The sequence below is a fragment of the Pezoporus occidentalis genome, unplaced genomic scaffold, assembly GCF_034315485.1.
Source record: "Pezoporus occidentalis ecotype Australia unplaced genomic scaffold, CSIRO_AGI_Poc_V1 ctg33, whole genome shotgun sequence".
NCBI classification, from domain to species: domain Eukaryota; kingdom Metazoa; phylum Chordata; class Aves; order Psittaciformes; family Psittacidae; genus Pezoporus; species Pezoporus occidentalis.
The window spans coordinates 4,495,731-4,513,966 of NW_026915268.1; the positions used below are offsets into that span (position 1 = coordinate 4,495,731).

At 38.3% G+C, this 18,236-nt stretch overlaps 1 protein-coding gene and 1 long non-coding RNA gene across 3 annotated transcripts in view; one reads left to right on the forward strand and one right to left on the reverse strand.

Annotated features, from left to right (window-relative positions):
• The window catches only part of LOC134169018 (uncharacterized), a 230,071-nt gene extending 228,223 nt beyond the window's left edge, over positions 1-1,848 (reverse strand). The window contains exon 1 of the long non-coding RNA XR_009966722.1: positions 1,177-1,848. This is a non-coding gene — a long non-coding RNA (uncharacterized LOC134169018). The remainder of the gene's footprint in view (positions 1-1,176) is intronic.
• CUNH5orf58 (chromosome unknown C5orf58 homolog) overlaps positions 1-18,236 on the forward strand; it is a 71,290-nt gene that overhangs the window by 48,728 nt on the left and 4,326 nt on the right. The gene's annotated exons all lie outside the window — the stretch shown is intronic.

An 18,236-nucleotide genomic window follows, 5' to 3' on the forward strand; every position in this document is an offset into this window, starting at 1 on the left:
TTTATTCAGGTAAACAGGATACTGCAGATATTGAAAATGATAGAAACAGAAAGCTAAATTGCAAAGCCAGCAGTGGGGGAGAAAAGACCAGCAATTTGGAGTGACTCCACTTTGGAAAGCCAAGGTGTTTCGAAGGCCTTGCTTTCAAAAAGTGACCCTGCAATTTCTCAGAGTGCTGAGATGATCTGTCAGGATTTCTTACTAGTCAGACTGAGTCTGAAAAACACACTCTGTACATTTACCGAACTGGTGTCAGACTCCTTGAGTAATTGAAAAGAAAATGAAAATCTTCTATTCTGCCTTTCTTTTCATATTTCCTACCCTAAGATAAGACAGACTATACTAGAATTTATGTTCAGTACTTTCAGGAAACTCCTCTCACATTAATACAATTCTGATGAACCTTATGAGACTGCCTTCTCAGTTGCTTACAAGTATGATAAATTTTTGCTGTTTGTGTTAAAAATAAGCTTCATAAAGTAAGAAGAGGAAGAAAAACATCTTTAAAAATTATCTAGAAATTGATTCTTTCATTTAGTGAAAAATGAGACTATTAAATTAAATTAATGAGCTTTTAAGGTACCCTTAAGCAGGAGGATGTCTTTTTAGAGAACAAATTGAATAACTAGCAGATGTGGATCAATATTCCTGTAAATAAAAAGTAACTTCTTGTTTCTAGGTATGTGGCTTAAGATTGATGAGAATTTCCAGCTGTCTCATGCGTCACTAAAATGTAAAAGTAAGTAAAGCCAACCTAATTACATACATATCTCCATACATTAGAAAACATGTATTATTTAGAGCACCAATTTCCATAACTCTTCCTTAAAAATAAATGTTTGACAGTCATTTCTTACTCTGTCCCCCCAGTGCCACAGTAGCTTTGCTAAAGCCCAGAATTTCAACTAGTAATAAAATGATTTCCTTGCCTCCCTCCTTTCCCATCCTTTCCATGGTAGATTTAAAGTACTAATTAGACTAAAACAGCTTAAGATTACTTTGCGTTAGGAATTGTCACCCTTGAAAATGATTTGAATGAAATAATTCAACTAAAAAATAAAATCACTTAAAAATAGCCTTTCTGACTTGTACTCCAAACTTATAGCAACAGTTCTTATTGAAATAACTTTCCCATAGATTCAGCCAGTAAACGATATTGAAACGCCATATGATCACCTGTGTCACTGCATGGTGCTATCCCAAGAAACGGGGCTTTCTCAAAGTGGGCTTAGTGGATCTCTGCTCTGGGATTTATACAATGCAATAAAAAATGACAAAAAAACAAATGCAAGTATATTTAAAAATATAATATTAGCATTGTCAACATGGAAGACTTTATTTACTGCACAGGAAAGAAAATATGCAGAATAGTGTAATTTGTTTCGGGGAATGCACAAAAAAGTTTCAACAACTAACACACAGTGTTTCTTTGCAAAATAGCACTTTGCATGATGCTGAAGCTGAAATGGTTTTTGCCCAGTGGTATCTACATTCTTGTAAAAGAAGGTCATTAGCTCGTATTGTGACTGCTCCTTTTGGATTACCTGTCTTTATCTTTACAGACTTCAAACAATAAATAAAGGTAGCCTGTTAATATAGATTAGAGGTTAAACTGTTATTTATTGTCATATTTTATGGAGAGATTCTGTAGAGACTGTTATTGAACTTCTGTGCCTACAAAATAAGAGTCATGTATTTATCCCAGGCAATCCATTTGCAGTGAAAAACACATTACAGTCTTCCTGAAAATGTACAGGCATGCATGCAGGAGCTGAGATGCTGTGTAAATCCTCATGAGGAGCAGTTGCTAAGTTAAAGTGCATCACAAATTCACATCATGCTATGTCTCTGAGCATATTAAATGAAGAAATGGTTGAGAAGCAACATATTTCCTCCTGCAAATTTTGAAGTTTTCTTTTAAACATTGTCTGGAATTTGGATAGAGTTGAGCATAAGAAAGTATACAGCACATTTTCATTCCTTTGAGTTTATGTAGTAAAGAGAGCTATAAAAGTAAACTAAAAAAAAAAAGGAGCATTCTTTTTCATGTGTAACTTACTGTACCTTAATCATAGTAACAGCATGCCCTTACATTGGCTTGTGACAGTACTTCTGCAGCATACCCTAAATCTGAACACACTTCAGAAATAGCTCTTGTAAGGGTTGCTATAACCTTGAAACCATGAAAGAATTCCTGACTGCATCTAGTATGGAAGCTTCTTCTTGCAATTAAGAAAAACAAAAAACAAAAAACAACCTCCTTATGTGAACATCCTAAATTGTGAAGATGTCTGAAATCCAGACTAAGACTTCCATAATGCTAAAAATAGAAAGAAGATAAAGAAAGAGAAGAACCCATAAAAAAGTAATTTTCTCTTGTACAAAGTAGCCACAGCCTTCTGCTTCCTCACCCAGTCTATCTTTCAGGCCCAGACCTGACCAAGTTTTGACCATTTGAAAAGCTTTAAAAGCTGCTTCTTTCTGTATCCTTTCCAGGCTGCCTAGTTGTCACTTCACCTGTGACCACACCATGGGATTACAGACAGAAGTAACTGAACTATAATGTCTCTTTGCACAAGAAATTATATCCATCCAACACATGGCCTTCTTTTCTAGCCTGACTTGGAAAATTGTGTAAAAACATGCTCAGAGGAGGTAGCAAAGAGGCCTTACAGGCAGCTAGATAACTAGCGGTAGTATAGCTCCACATCACAGCAAAAGCAGAGTAGGGAAGGGTGTGCTCTACAGCCCTTATGAGGTATGTTAGAAGTGGTGACAAAGAAACTGTCTAACATTACTTCTGCACTATGTCTTTGCAAAGGGTTATATGACTGCATCACTCCCTTGCTGTCCAGAACTAAAAAACCTGCAGGACACTGTGTGGCTACTGAAACTGACAGAGGTAAGAGGGCAGTCATTTTGCTTACTGCGTCTTCCTTGTTTCAAAAGCAATATGCTTAGAAAGATTAAAATATTTCAAATGCTGAGAAAGTAAGCTGACATCTGGGCAAGTATCTCTGAAGTCTGCAGCATTTAACTGCTGGAGAAGCACTCTGAACAGTTTAACATGAAGTCATGGAGTGGTTTGGGTTGGAAAGGACCTTAAGATCATACAGTTCCAAACCCTGCCATGGGCAGGGACACTTCACACTAGATCATGTCGCCCAAGGCCCCATTCAGCCTGACCTCATTTATTCTTCAGAGTCCCAAATTCTCAAATTCATTAAACAAGACACCCAGATAAGTAAGTCCTTATCTAGTGCTTTACTACAAATATCATTACAAAAAGTACATGAAAAGCAGATAGGAAAAATCATAAAGAAAGGAAGAAATTGTAGCATAGAAGTAAGAACCACATTCTTCAGAAACTGCTGAAGTTCTCAAGAGGATGTTTATCTGTAACTATTGCTGTAAAGGTTAGATCTGAGTGTACTAGCCACAACCTTGGAGATAATGCAAGGTAGGAAAAATGTGAAGTAAGACTTCATCCCCTCAAAAGCAAGTGGTGTGCTCTTGCTAACAGCCTTGTTCTGCCTGAAAGTTTGTTGAGTTCAGTTGTGCTGCCTCTTTGCAGCAGGTGCTCTTATTTGGAAAGAATGTCTGCACGTTGGCAAGGTTTCAGTACTCAGGTATTTTTGAGACAAAACATACCAAACCTAGTACTGATAGTTTGTTTGCAATAGATTGTTTGAAATATGCCTTGCTTTTAATTTTTATAATTGCCTTCTTGGAAAAACTGTCATTTTAATAAACACAGTTTTTTTTCTCCTTGGGAAAGTCTTGGAAAAGACCAAAATCTCCAAAGAAATTCTTTTCCCTGGTAGCACACTGGTTTGTATTTGTACTTACTCTTGTTTTTAGACTCCCCAAAGCAGGACCTGCTGAATGTCTCCTAATTTTGTTTTTGTTTAATATACAAAAGATTTCTTACTTCCTTGCATTGAGCACCCTTTAAATTGAATCCTGTCTCCAAACACCTCCCAATGTCCCCCACAAATTTGATGCCAGTTTTTATCCTTTATATATTTAATCCTTGATATATACACCTCTGTTTCTCTCTGAAGTATCCAAACATTTGTAAATAAGGAAATTCCATCTCATTTTTCAAAACTCTATCTTAATTTAGTAGTGTATTTGACAGGACTTTGACTAAGGAATACAGTAAGCAGAAATAATTTTAATGAGAGTGATTATCTTCACCTAAAAGTGACAAAAGTTCAACATCTTTGCGAGATGCGTGTGGTTCTATGTTTCACGTTAAATGCATGAGTTGTACAATAACATTTTTTTAAGCGGGAAACAGGTGGTAAGGGACATGTAGCGAAACAGTGCCCCTTGCTGGGAGTTCGTGTTACTGTTCCTGGCTTTGACAGCTCATGTGGAGATCAGCTTCTCATTTTGAGTTCATTCCTGATGGAATATGAAATGCATTATTCCTTCCAATAAGCAGCACCTTTTTAATGTCACGGAATTATTTTAGTACTGGCTATAGAAAGAGGTGGCTAAGGTTGGGAATGGAAGGACAGTGGCATTTTGATATCTTGCATTCACAAGCATATGCATTAGATCTGTCAAAGTGTTATCTGTAAACCTGAGTCTCAAACGGCAGTATGGGTAAATTTAGATTAGATATAAGGAAGAAGTTCTTCCCTGTGAGGGTGCTGAGGCGCTGGCACAGGGTGCCCAGAGAAGCTGTGGCTGCCCCATCCCTGGCAGCGTTCAAGGCCAGGTTGGACACAGGGGCTTGGAGCAAACTGCTCTAGTGGAAGGTGTCCCTGCCCGTGGCAGGGGTTGGAACTGGATGAGCTTTAAGGTCCCTTCCAACACAAACACGTTTGGGATTCTGCAGTTCTGTGGGCTTCTGCCCTGACTGTGCCACAGGGATCCAGACTGCTTGTCTCACCAGCTCTCAAACAAGGCCATTTTATGCCTCTGAATCTTGAGATTCAGAGCTACAGTGAGTTCTTCTCAGCTTGCAAATGATGACCAATAAAGACACTACAGTACAAATGTTTTCTTGAAACAATTATTCCCATCGGTGATGGACAAGCTGGCAGAGATTCCAGTTTACATGCTGGTTTTGCAGGGAACAAAAACCAGAAAAAAAATCTATGTTAATGAATAGAACTGACATCATGCTAAGTTTAAGCAAGGAGCAATTTGTTGAGTGAGGAACTCATTTCAGATGGTAGCCTTGCTTTAAAGGAGTTTCATTTTGTCTTAGGTAGCTTGGATGCACTGATGTAAGGAGGTTTGAAAAGTATAATTAATTGACTTCCCCTGCTGTCACAAAAGACAATACCTATCTTTCATTCTTTCTTACTTCCTTTATTGTGAACATGCTTTGAAAAATGCAGAATACTGGAATAAATGGATGGCCTTTCTTACATAACAACATAATCCCTGAAAAACTCTAACATTTCCCCTGAAATATCTGAAAAAGTTTAATTTCATAAATCAAATTAACCCCTTTTCTTTCCTGTGTGTGAGTCACAGTGAGCAGACTGCTATATGTACTGTTTCTGGCCCCATATCTCACTGCTGGCATTAGCTATCCACATCATAGTATTAGGGTGAGTAGTTTCTGATGCAGTCAAATTAGCATATAACAATTCAGTCCAAAGTGCTTCCATTTAGTGGTCACACTATTAAGGCTTAGACAAATGAATAGGAACAGTAGAATTGCTAACTGTTAATACATCATCTGTCCTGACACATGTATTCCTGAGTAATGTGCATCATACTTCAGGTACACCTACATACACAATGAAATCTCTGTTTTTCAAACCCAGCAAGATGATTTGAAATATGACCTTAAGACTCACATGTTTTGCTGACCATATTCCATCCATATCTGAGTTGAATGTTTTTTTTCCCTCAGATAATGTTATTATTTTTAATGTTATTCATTTATTTATTATTATTTATTTATTATTTATTATAATTTTGTAATCTTATTATTCAGTTATTTCTAGTCAGCCTTTCTTTGACCTCAAATAGAGAGGCGCATTTTAGTGGCAGGTTACTGCTACTACTGCAGTTATTCAGTTTCATTCCTTCTGAAAACTAATGAGTTGTTACTAGGCATATTAATCATGTTACAATTCACATCAGGAGAAGTTCGTACTGTCTAAGAATTTCCAGTCACCCTACGGGTGTAGAAAGCTTTATTTGAAGTGACTGTATGTCACTTGCTCAAGTACTGTATCACATAGTCACTAGGTTACTAGTGGCGGACTTCCTAGGCTCACGAGCTCTCTGCAGATAAGGTACGAATGCATCATTGACTCATGCTCTTACTTCACAATCAAGCTTCACCTTAGACTGAAGTACATTGGTAAGTGGACGTTTAATTTTCTTCCACATCAGCTGTAATATTTTATTTGCTCATTTTCAGGCTGCCGGTTTGCAGCCAAGTAAAATCAAATTTACAGACCTTTTTAAACCAAGATTTGAACTTAATATATTCCAAGGGCTCTAGAGCTGTGTACTATGCAGAATGTTAAAGATGCTTCATTGCTACCAATTCTGCTTCCCAGCAGCAAGGAAAGAGGGATTTAATCAGATGAGAGTGCGTGGGCAAAGTAGTAAATCATACAACACTTTCCAACAGTGGGCAATGCCAGTCTGATTAGGCACAATGGACTCTACATCCAAAGCATTTAAAAGCCCTAACAGACATATATCTTATTGCATATCAGCAGTTACCAACAAATCCTTGCTAATGTGATCAAAATTTTAATGAACAAGAGAATGAAAGCTGCTTCTTGAAGCTTTTTCAGGAAGTGGCCTAGGCCATGCTACCATGCTGATTATATGGTAACATTCACCTGCTGATAGGCCTTTGTGTCACAGGAACTTTCAAGTAAGAGGCAATAAAACAACATTACATGAATCATCTTTGCAAAGTAAGTTGTCCTTATTTTGGAATGACTATGTACCTGTATTTTTAGGGCAGTTTTTGTCTTTTTTTTTTCTACTGGTACAGTTATCCAAACCAAATGTATACCAGTTAAAAAATTGACTTCTTGAGAATAAAAACAACCAGTAAGTAATAAAACATTAGTATTGGAGAACTGATGGCTTTTTGCCTCACTGAAGGCCGATTTACAAGAGGGGCTAGGATTTGTTATATGTGCACCATGCTCTGGTGAGATATGGTGATCAAAATAAGTCATTGTGGGATTTTGCCCTTCAAATTTCCTCTCTTTACTGTTCTTATACTTTTCCTAAACATTTACATTGAAAGTTCTGTTAAAGGAAACAGCTATAAAAAGCAGTCTCTGAAGCAATGTAATCTGATGCTATAAAAAGCTTGGGCAGTAAAATGTCATCATTTTTCTCCAGAAAAGGACTGCTGTCATGTCTTTAAGGGGAGTCATATTGCTTCCTTTAAATAATAAGGCGGAGCCAGGAGAGCATGTGGCTAGTGACAGAAGATAAAAACAGGATGAGCACAGTGACACTGAAATGAATCTAAAGCTTAGTGACCAGCTGCTGGTAACAGCTGTGCCAAGGTAGCCAAGAGCACAACTCAGGATCATATGATAAGGCATAAAAATTACTGTGTAAATTACTGAGGGATCGTTACCAGACTAAGGTAATTATCTAAGCAGAGGCATTTTATGCCATAATACTTATTCTTCCTACTTTCTTTTTGATTTTAGAGACATAAGGCAGATTATAACTGTTCAGCTACAGCAATGACACAGTGCTTAAGCCCCTAAAAGCCAAACTTTTTGCTGTATTCAAACCTTCCCTAGCACAAAGGTAAAAACAAAAATCTTGTACTTCTTTTTGTATATCATTTTTGTGCTTTCACAGATTTAGTTTCAGTTCTTCCACTCTTCAGCAGACCCTGGATTCTGAGACAGCTCCCCAGGGATCTCTGCTCTTATAGGCAAAGCCCAGGCTGTAGTCTGGGTGCTGCTTGTTCCAGGGCTCCTCTTTGAGATTTCAACTAGTTCCCGTAACTTTCCAAGTCAAAAGATTTTGTGGCTTATTGGACCATTTCCTAATTCAACCACTGGCTTTTCTGGCCTTTCACATATGCCAGAACAAGATAGATTTGTTAACGGTACAGCTGGGCTTCGGTCATTCTTAAAGGCATTAGTTCATGTGGCTAAAGACAATGTTAACCTCACTGCTGTGTGGTATTTGCTTGGCAGTTACATCTCCTGCTCCTGCTCTGTGTTCTCTCTCTCTTCTTCCTGAGACCCAGAAATGGACAGAAGTTAACAGAGCAAGATTTCCATTCAGTCATATTCATTCACTATCTGTAGTCTTTATGGGGTTCTGTTTAGAAAATGAAAATGCAAACACACCCCTGGAATCTGTAGTCTTGCTTCCTGAAGAGAGGAAAGTTGCTGGGTGGGAAATTAATGTCATTGACAGCAAAGAACTGTCACAGTGCATGAAGGAAATGAATGTCACAACCTTGATTTCTCAAGTTTGTGAAAAAAAAATCTGGTCTAATCGGGGTATAATTCAAAACCTTAACCAAAAAAAAAATACAATGATTTGACAAATCATGACCAAAAAAAGAAGTGAAAACCTTTATTTACCTGTGATACTTTAAAGATAGCATTGAGGACGCCTTTTGAAATTCAGCTTCATAGGTGTTGTTTCACTTTTATGAACATTTTGTATTTGAGTCTGTGATTTTTAACAGAATAAGTAGGAGGATAGAACAGTTCTTGATCAGCTGCTCTGCTTACCTGAGAAGAGGGGTGGCTGATCCTTTTACAGCATTTGTAACTTGCTGTAATGATTTTCATTCTATTGTGATGTTCTAAAACAAACCTGCTATTAGTAAATGTGCTTTTGGTTTAGGTACTGCTATATATGTGTCCCATCATACGTAGCCTGCTTACCAGTAGCTGGCTGTGGGCAAAAGTAGCACAGAGATACCCTCAAAGTGTATTCAGGGAAACCTTTGCATATGCAGGATGCAGAGCATGCAGAATGGAGAACATTGCAGAATACACTTGAGAAAGAATTGCTTGGGAAACCTAGGATGAGCCTGGGCACAAAACTGGTAAAATGCCTAAAAAGGCATGATGGTATTGTCAGGGAACTAGAAAATCTGACCCGAGGCACAGTCACCTCCTCAGTTCTGTAACAAAACCTGCAGATTCACTACAACCGTGAACAGGAGCCTGAGGAGCAGCGAACAATTTATTCTATAGTTGGCCTTCTTTGTATATAATCTCCATTGCAAGAGTTTAAATTCACAAGAAAATATCTTTGTGCAATACTAATTAGGATGAAAATTACAGGAGGGGTTATGTGAATAAAATATTGAGATAAGTTTGCAGAAAAGTAAATATTTAAACAGGTAAAGAAGATTTTAATTTCATAGTTACTTATTTATTTAGAGTTTGCACTTCTAATGATCAGCAACAAAACCCCTGCAGTATTGTGCATAAATCAGCAATTCATGTCAGAATATTCTTATAATTTCTGGTTTACTTAATTTCAGTATACCTCGTTTATCTTTATACAGAAATTCATAGTGATTTATGTGTCCCAGAGGTGCCAAAAGAGACATTAAGCAATATTAGGCATAAAAATTAATCTTGCTATTGTCATCCCTTCTGTGGACTGTGCAGAGGAGTAATGTGAGTGGATTAGGAACCTGGTGTAATACCTGTCAAGTAATGTTATGTGTGAACATCTATGAACTCTCAAAAGTTAAATTATTTTATATTAACTTCCTCGCTTGGGGAAAAAAGGAACAAAAATAACCTACTGTCAAATTGGCTTGCAAAGATCCACTTCCAGATGGCTATTTTTATTTTCTCAGTGCATAAAAAGCCTAATTCCATGTTTTTTAAACATGTTTCTGGCTGAACCTGTAGTTCTGCTGCAAGGACCTTTCTACATCTTCAGGGAGAGCCGAGCAGAAAATGGGGGAGCTTTGCAATTTAAGTCTTTGCCATCATAGGAGAGTGCATGGGTCTGCAAATGTTTTAGGGTACACAACTCCAGTGGCACTCCCACTATATGTGGCATGCTCCCTGCAAGCCTGGATGACTACCCCTATTCAAGCACTTAGCTGGAAGATGTTGCTCTTACTGTTGATGGTTGTAAACTGAGTAAGCTAATTTCAGGAAGCAAGTGTTGTCTGAATGTAATATGCATATAGCAAACAGAGCACCTGTTTACATAAATATTATATGACCCTTCCAGAAGGTAAAACTGGGATGTCAGGGGAGAAAGCCTTACAGTGTAACTTTATGAAGGTTCAGGAAATGGACTTTGTTTGGTCTGGAGTAGGATATTTTGATTGCAAGCATTCATATAATAGGCAGTTCTGCAGAGGTTCCAGGCGTTGTGGATTTTAGTGTATCTGTGATGAGGGTGGAAGGTACTGTGTATAGGTATGAATTAGTTCTGGATTTATTAAAACCCAGAAAGAGCTGTTATTGGTCCTTTTAACAGTGTCAGCTGTATAGTGACACCAGCTGGAAATATTGTTTGTGGGTCTTATGGATTGACCACACAGCTGCCATAATTACAGAAAGCAGCAAGGCAGTTGGTATGGCTAACATGCCACAACTTATATCTCTTGGTGATTGGAATCTATTTCTTACCCTTCTGAAATGATACACAGGTCCATCATGGGCACAGAAAGGCTCTGAAAGGATGCCTGGATTCATAGGACAAGTATATTGTCACCTGTTAATAACTCTTGACAGCCTTATTTCACATTCCATTTTGTTAAATTTATATATGGTGGTATTTCCTGTTCAAATAATTTGAAGATGTTAAGACTGACTTCCTTTATTTAGAAGTAAAGCCTGCACCTGTAATACTGGTGGAAACTGGAAGCAACAACCATTTCTTTGTGTGTGTCTGTAGTGTCCATCAATCGGGTAACTAAATTAACACGGATCCTTTTATGATCTATCTAGCTTCCACACTTCTTGAGAAATGAGTATAATAAAAAAAGGATTGTGAAATATTGCTGTGGTTAAATGTCAGTGCTAATACATCAGAAAGCACAGAAATGGGTACTGTGTGTAAATTATAGACATTTTGCTGCTTTTAACTGTGCCTGATTTGTCATAAAATAATCTCTTTGTGGTTCCAAAGAAATCCAGTAATGTAAGAGTCTTCACCATTTAGAATTTACAGGAGAAATTATCAACTCAGACTGGTTCCTGGAGCACAACTTGAGACTGTTTCCTCTTGTTCTTTCTGCTTGTTCCTTGGGAGAAGAAACAGACCCCGTCTCACTACAACCTCCTGTCAGGCAGTTGTAGGGAGCGATAAGGTCCCCCCTGACCCTTCTCTTCTCCAGACTAAACCCCCCAGGTCCCTCAGCCGTTCCCCATCACACTGGGGCTGCAGGCCCTGCACCAGCTCTGTTGCCCTTCTCTGGCCCTGCTCCAGTCTCTCTTGTAGGGAGGGACCCAGAGCTGAACACAGGATTCGAGGTGTGGTTTCACCAGTGCCCAGTGCAAGGGTTTGATCACTGCCCTGGCCCTCCTGACAACGCTAGTGCTGATAAAGGCCAGGATGCTGTTGTCTTCTTGGCCACCTGGGCACATGCTGGCTCATGTTCAGCTGCTGTCAGTCAGCACCCCCAGATCCTTTTGCACTGGCAGTTGTTCACTTTACATTTTAATTTGTGTAGGAACCTTAAGAGAAACCTTAACTTTGACATGTAGAAGCATTTGTTAAACACTATCTGCCTATTAAGATTATCAGTGGAGTCTGAAATACCAGGAGGATGGTATTATTGTAAGTTAATTGGCCTGTGAGCAAGACAAACTTCTGAGATGTTAATGAGTCCATTTATCCTTTGCAGGGAGTTGAAGCTTGATTAGACTTTTAAAGATATCTTTTGTGTCTTATTTCAACTGTTTTTCATGTTGATATCCTTATAAAACTAAACAATAATATGGCATACTTCATTGTTCCTGATCCCTCCAGCAGACAAAGTTTTCCATCTTTGCTCTCATCTAGACCTGCCAGGCCTTGTACATTATGTGTGAAGTTCATTCAGTTGGCATCTGCAGCTCAGTAACATTAATCAAGCAGCAGCACAGTCTCTCTCTTGCTTGATGATCCCAGATGCTAAATGCAGGAGAGAGACAGAAGCCATTGTGGTTATTTCTTTTCCACTCTCTCTGCTCTGCTAAATGATGTACCCCCCCAGTATGGCCCCCATGGCATGGGATTCAGCTCATTTGCTTTCAGATACCCGGTCAGAAAACTGTTGAGAGCTGTACCTGCTGAATTTTACAGGTATGTTACATTTACTTCTCAACTTGTCCCATATCCAGTTCCTCTTTCTCTCACCAAAAGTATTTTTAACATAAATATTGACTTTCATTTATGTTAACAAGTTGTGTTTTGTGCTCTGTTTTGTATATTTGTTTTCAAGCTAACACTCGCATTTGCACCTGACCTAACGCATTTAACACAATGTGGCCATTGTCATTCTGCTAGAAATCCAAGCCAGGACATGCAAATGTGGGAAGATGAGGTCTTGGTCTTTGGTGCCAAGTAGTTGCCACAAAATGATCACAGCTAATAACTTGTTAACTTGTGACATAGCTATTTCAGAGCAGTCATGTTCATATTTGAAAGACTGTTAAACTCCAGCTGAAGTAACTGATTTCAGGCATTCTCTCTTCTGATAAAAGAATCTGACTGAAATGCCAGTATTTCAGTTTACTTGTTTCAGAAGATAAGGCAATTTTGTCTATGTCTGCATGTTCAATATGGCAGCTCATCCCAGTAAGCGCATGATGATTTTTGATCAAACACAAACACAGCCATGAGATGTAGATAAGAGATTTTCCACAAGAAAAAGGCAAAAGCCAGAGTCAAAGACTACCAGCTTAGTGTTTGTAAGTTAGCAGTCCTCTAAACTGGATTCTGTTTCCTGAGTTCAATAAAGAAAACAACCTGGATGACTGATTTTGTGGGAGTTTTACACTGTAAACACACATAGAGCACAGCAAAGCACATTTGTGTGTGATATGAGACCTGGAAGAGTTGCTCGTGGGAAGCTAGCTTCAGTAAGCGTCTCTCAAATATCACACTAGTCAACAGAAAGGAAAAGGTTTCCTTTTGTGTTACTTGAATAAGCCTGAATTTCCTGCTGAAGATGGCACGGTGAGGGATAATCACTGTGACAGTACAGAGGGAGCCTTGTGTGAGGAGCTTTGGTGAGTCTTCCTTCCTCTTCCTACATCCCTTCCCCTGTGATTACAATATCACCGAGTGGGCAGCTAATACAATATGCCATTACAGCAGTGGCATTAATTATCTAACATCTATTACAAACTTGTCATTTCCACATTTGGACTAAATTCCCAATCTTTTCAGCCAAGAAGATTGCTGCTTGCAGTTTGCTTTTGCCTAATGCATTCTAGTCGTGGGAAGGAGGGCCTCTAGTGGCTTCTCTATTGTTGCTCTCTAGCTCTACCATTCCCATTTTCAGAGGTTACAATACTTCCTGAGAGTGCATTAAGTGGATTTTGTGAAACAGTTGTAGTTATACAGCACAAACATCACTGGAAAAATAAAGCGTTTTGTGTTTTTTTTTCTTATTCTAGACAGCCAACTTATGAACAGCCTTAGCTACAGGGAAATGCCCTAGTCCAACAGCTGAGATGGGATAAGTCATAGAGTCATGGAATGGCTTGGGTCAGAAGGATCCTTAAGGATCATCTAGTTCCAGTTGTTTCAGGATCTTTTGTTGTGCCTCCTACTAATTATTTAAATGAGTTAATAAAAATGAAGTCTCTGATAAAGCAACAAAAGTAATCAAGCCTGTAATTTCAAAACAATAACAGAATTTCCCTGAGCACATTGGTATCTTTTTGTTCTCATTTCTATACCTCTAAAGCTTATAGAGTATTTCATGTAGTAATGTATGCAAGTTGGCAAATGAAAAATAATGTAGATAATTACACTAGAAACAGCTAATAGAAGCTGTAATGTCTACATTGTGTCTCTAACCATTATAGCTTATAGTATTAAATGAATTTAAGTGAAGATGGGATAATTTGCAGTGTAGCAAATGGTAAACCTGACTTACTGATATTATCATACTCCCTTATTTCTCTCTGCAGTATTTCAGGCAGTATGCTGTTACTGCTGTGAAAATCTAGGAAGGTAAAACAGCAGATAAAAATCTGTAAAAACTGAGCTATTAAGCAGCAGATAAAAAAAAGCTGTAAAAACAGAGCTGTTAAGCAGTGCCATCTCAATCAAAAGGGCTCAGTGTTTTCCCAGAGGCAATCTGGAATCAGTGGTTTCTTAGGATCTGAAGACACTTTCACAATTCCTTGCTTTATAAATTTACTTTCTCCTTGTGGATGAGGAAAATCTTGCTGAATGGCATTTGGTATGTGAAATGTGGAGAGAAGTATATGTGAGCGTATGTGAGAACTAGAAGCAGCTACACTTGTATAGCTCTGGACAGCTGCTTGCTAACATTAAAGGTTTCCAGCTGCAGTGAAGTCCTGTGTCATGTCAGTGCTTTTATTATGAATGGGGAAAATATATGAAAACATCAGAAATCATTTTTATTGCAAAATTCAAAATATGGGAAGAATTCTTGAATGCTTCTTGAAAGTCTTTCACCCAACTCCTGGCTGTATCTGAGTTCACTTAAAAAAAAAACACGAGGTGACTTGTGCTTCCAAATTCCACTGGTTCAGACTTCATGTCACGCAGGCCTTCTGTTTTCATGAGTGGTTCTCCCTTTCCATGATATAAGAACTATGAAGAAAGCCAAAATACTTTTGCATCTCCTAAAGGTTCTTTAATCATACCTTCTAATTGCCCAAACTATCCCATCAGAAACTAGTGGATATTTACTGTTTATCTCTTAAAAACTCACCACCTAATCACAATTCTTTACTAAAAAACTGAAAAGCAGAGATGTTTTTATGAAGGATCTGCCAGAAATATGCCTTTATTTTTACACAAAAGGTATTCATATCAACTAAGTAGTTTCCACAGATGATTCCATCTGTGTTGGCAGTATACATGCACTTCTCTTCAGTCATTGAATATTCATATCTTTAGCATCCCATGTAATTAACTTAAATACTACATTTAAGAACTACTTAAAATCTATTGTTTAAAACCTATTACCGTGTAAAAGACCTTTCCATATCACTAAGTGGAGACCTTCCAGAGTATAAGCTTATGCTGTCTGTTGTTGTTAGAAAATAGTTTTCAGGAATATATTTCAGAGCAGTGGGAAGCACCTTGTAGGTTTAATGTTAGAATTGAAAATGTCCACGCAAACAAACAGAAGACATGAACATCTGAGATGTTAAATGATGTGCTGTGAGCTTGGAAAACATAGCACTGGCCAGAAAAATACATCCTGGTCAAGCAGCAGAAGGAAACAGAGCTCTGTACAGTGGTGCCACTGTGGGTTTTCTTAGCTCTTTGCTCACTGAAGGGAAGGCATTATGGTAAATGCTTAGGCAGGCATCCTCATGTGTTGCTTTCTATAATCCGTGTTGTTCAGGGTCTCCTTAAATTAGTATCTAAAATAGAATGCAATGATACATGCTTCTAAGTCTGATAATACGCAAACAGCAAGCAGCAAACCGATGTGGACAAGCGCTAGGTGGAGTGCAGGGCTTTGCATAGTCTGAACAGTTGTCTGATTTTGTTACATGTATGCAGTTAATGCAATCAGTTTCTTAGGAAAAAAATGGACTTTGGTAGGTGGCTGCTGTGGGTGCGTTTCGGTCTGTAGGTGGAACACTTCCAGTTTTAACGTTTTTCTTAATCAGGTTTATTAATGGGTTAGGAAGTTTTTCACAACTCTCTAAACAAAGGAGTTTCACAACCCAATATTCTACATCACAAGTATGTGTTTTAGCTTGGTGTTTACTCCTCCTCGTTCACAAGCAGGTATTAAGGCCAGTCAGTTCACTTAGCAGTCTTTCCTACCTGTCACTGCTTGCCTCAGCTTTTCAAGGCAAAGTCTGGCTTGTGCTTTACTGTTTTGTACTGTGATCTGGTCAGGCTTTTTTTGGGCCTTCAGCATTTACCAGTTTTCATCATGCTTGTGCTCTAAAGCTCATGACAGACATTGTTTCATCAGAAATAACTGTCATATTTTGAGGTTTGGTGATTTTGTATGTGAGTTGGTTTGGTTTCTATTTGACTTCCCTTGTAATCTGGATTGGCATTTTTCACACTTAGGCAGTGGTAAAAAAGCAGTTCTTCTTTTGTTAGAGCTTTTTGGGTGAAAGTTCAGTAAAATGCATTGAAACTTCAAACTGTCCTATTAGACCCACTAGGAATTGCTATGAAAGCTAACGTTTTCAAACAGGAAGTAGTTATATTTTCAGAAAAATTTCCTTATATCTCACCTCCTATGTATTACAGTGCTTGTAGATAGCATTTCCTTGACAGATTCTAAAAAACAAGCCATTCACTAAACTATTGTCTTTAAAGTGAATAGATTTTCTCTACTTCCCATTAGAACAATTGCTTTGAAATATTGTTGTAACCATGAGCTACAACATGAGATCAGTCTCTCTCAAACAGTTGTGCATTAAATTGTTTTATTTTTGCCTGAAGTTGCATTCAAAGTAATTTTACTACAGAGGTGTGGAAGGCAGTTTGTAAAGGGATCTGCATTGATTCAGTTACCTGCAGTGCTGGCTGATTCACATCATGATCCTAAATTCATGAGCTGAAATGTATCTGTAGTGCTCCTGATCGTTTCTCTTCCTTAGAGAGCTGGTTTGGTAGTAATTCTGTCTTTATCTGGGATTCACAAAGGTGGCTGAGCAGCTTCACCTTCCATAACTGAGCGTGTTCTCAGGAAGTATTGAGGGAGCTGGTTGTTCCTCGTGTTAGCACAGCTCAGCTAGGTCAGGCCCTGAGGAAAAAGAGTTAAATCCACTTCACCTGCATGTATCTTTGCACAGAAACCTGTAGGTTTCTCTCAGGCAGAGCTGAAACTGCAGCTCCTAAACTGATAATGCTGGTAGGAAATTGTTAGCAACACTTACACACCTCACACAGAAGAGAAACGTAGTAATTTAGATTATTAATTTCAGGGTTTTGGTTTGAAATATTAACTTCTCAAGAAATCCAGGAAGTATTTTAGTTCCAAGTAATTTTGATTGTAGAAACTAGATCTCTCTTACTCTCTTTTTTTCTTCTTAAAGGAAAATACCTTGTACAATCAACTTCCTACGCTGTTGGTCGTCTTGCTGGTTAATACCTCAGATTATTGAAGAGTATTTTTAGACAGGCCTTGCCTTTATGACCTGCTCTACTTGATTTGCAGATTCGTCTGGCAACTCAGTTCATTACAGATATATTGAATATAGTTTTTCTTGTGATTTTGATATTCTATTTTTCCTTCCACAGGTAGTTCACAAATGAATTTAAGTACAATGTGAAAGATTATTTATAGGATGTGGGGAAAAAACAAATGTGGAAAGTAAACTTCAAGAAAAGATTTGAACAGAGGTGGAAGTGCCTTCCATATCCTGAGGAACTGCCCCTTACTCAATAGTTCCCTTCACCTGGGGATAGCAGACTTTTTCCCCTTCCCTAACACCACCCCAGGATACTAAACCTGTTTTTCCCAGCAGTGCTCCAGTAAAGCAGGTGCCTGTTGGTCTTCACTGTAGCTCCCTCCACTAGCCCCATTCCTGACAGCCAATAAAGCATTCTCCTTTACAGGTTGGTGAGGAAATTAACTTCTGCTTAGACTGTCACAAAGGTTTTCCAGTAGTTGCTAAGCTACTGTTTTACTTTTTTATATAAATATATTTTATATACTCTTTCTGATATAGGAGATATATAAGCCCACCTTGGTTTACATTTGCTTTGTACACACTCTATACTCTGGCACTCTGCCAGCAAAACCACCAGATTCTTGCAAACCCTGGGGGACTTCTACCTAGAGGCACACAGAAAGGGCAAAGCTACCTTATTTGCACTAGGGTCCTTGCAAGACCTGATAAACTGAAAGACTAGATGTACTACAGGAATTAGTGCCTGTGTCAAGTGTTTCCTGCCCTGCATTTCTCACCTTCAGAAAGCCCCACAATCTAAGCAGCCTGTCGTACTTTCTCTTTGAATCACAGTTTAATCTACAGAAAAAGCTATTCTGAGGTGCAGTTTAGCTTCACTCACAGTCACAAAATGCTTCATTTTAAGGAAGCTTTTTGAAAGCACACCCCTGTAAACAAACAATGGAGAAAGGAATAAGTAAATGGGAG